Genomic DNA, 1,984 nt, shown 5'->3' on the forward strand with positions numbered 1-1,984 from the left:
GAAAAGAAAATCCCAACCCCCTGGGCTTTCCCCCCATCTCCCTTTCCCCCTCAGCCCTGGCATATACTGGGAGTGCTAGAGGCAGCTGGGTGGGTCTCTGCCATTTTAGCCATTCCCCGGCCCAGTATGCCTCTCACAGCACCCAGCACTGTGGGCCGAGGTGTTAGGAAGCCTCGAGGAGCCCCCAGTACCCAATACTGCAGCAACCTAGCTGCACTTCACCTGCTCAACTCCCAGGCCCAGGTGAGGAGGGCAGCGGCTCAGCCTGGCAGCCCAGACTTGCCTCACTCTTCTCAGCCAAAGGCCCGCCTGGCAAACAGGGAAGGGATGCGGAGGCTCCTTGCTCAGAGAGAAGGCGGCGTGGGGCCACCTCCCGCTGTTTACAGCAGCTCTAGAGGGAGTTCCTTGAGAGGGCAGAGTTCAGCAGGGTGACCGCCGTGAGGCCACACAAAGCCCAGACACACAAACACAGAGACCACACAACTCAAGAACACCCTGACACAGCAGCCCCTCAGACAACACAGCAAAGCCCTGACAGAGGGGCCCTCGGGCACGCACAAACAGGCCAACACCCGCCCCTTCTCCAGACTCCCTGATCCGTAGAGACCAGCCACCACGACTAGAACATTCTCATTCTGGCTTCCCCACAACCCGGCGATGCAGGGCCCAGCGTCCCCCGGTGCTCACGGTAGATGAATACAGTGCTTTCCAAGGTGTGGCTGGGGGTCGAACTGCCTGGATCCCATCTGTGGTTGTTGTTTAGTCACTAAGTCATGTCTGACTCTTTTGTGACCCTATGGACTGTAGCCCACCAGGCTCCTCTGTCCATGGATTTTCCAGGCAAGAATACTGGAGTGGGTTGCCAATCTTCCTGTCCCAGGGATCGAACCTGCATCTCCTGCATTGGCAGGTAGATTCTTTACCGCTGAGCTGGTGGGGAAGCTGGAATCCAATCCAGGACCCACCAATTACACGCTGCCACTTCACCTCTTGAAGCCCAGGTCTTTGCCTGGAAAATGGGAACACTGGTAGGACTTCTCTTATAGGGTTGTTCTGAGGCTGAAAGGAGGGAACCCAGGCAAACATGCACAGCACCTAACAGAGGGTGCATTTCCCATACGTGTTAGCTTTAATCATTATGCATCTAGATGGACAGATGGGGAAGACACATAGTCCCCCCGCTCTTCCCCACACACAGCATAAAGGAAAAGCAGAGGAGCCTGGCGCCCAGCACACCTGCGTCTCTCCCTGTACCTTAGCTACCCCCTCTCCCTCCCACTGCCCAGGAGTCCGTCCCTCAGAACCCTCCCGCTTTAATGCCCCAGACCAGAAAACACACGGCCACCCCCGCCGTGGCCCACGCTTTCCAAGTGACAAAGCACACAGTCCCTAAGTCGGCCCTAAGGAAACTTGTTCAAAACAAACTTCTCCCCCTTCCCCCACCCCCGGCTCCGGTGAGGCAACGCTGCAGTCGTACTGGCCACCCTTGGCTCCCCGGCTCCGACTGGACAGGTTGCTTTCCCCACCTCCCCATTCCGCACCCCGATCCTGACCGAAGCCGGAGTAACTCAACCCACTTGGCCGAAAGGGGGCGGGGAGGGGGCCGGGCAGAAGGGACCCCCAGGAATCCAGCCCAGTCCAGTCTGGAGGCGGAGGTTGGCAACTGGAAAGGCTTTGAGAGAGGAGCTTGAGGGGCTCAAGAAAGGGGAAAACACACACACCATGCAATTCACCCTTTGAGGGAAACTTTCTGAATAACTTCAGAGAACTTTTATGACAAGTTCGCGGAGCCTGCAAAGCGCCGGTCCCATCTAGAGCCGCTCCGGCGTAATCGCCCTCTTACCCCACTTTCTCTGGCCCCTCCGAGCCGAGGGCCTGCGGCTCCGAGCGCCCCGACTATCTGAAACCTGGGATCAGGGAGCTTCGATGCCCCCCGCTGCCCGCGCCTGCCTGGGGACATCGGCAGGGGTCCCAGGCGGCAGGG

This window comes from Bison bison, unplaced genomic scaffold (genome assembly GCF_000754665.1).
Source record: "Bison bison bison isolate TAMUID 2011002044 unplaced genomic scaffold, Bison_UMD1.0 scf7180017864180, whole genome shotgun sequence".
Classification (NCBI taxonomy): Eukaryota; Metazoa; Chordata; class Mammalia; order Artiodactyla; family Bovidae; genus Bison; species Bison bison.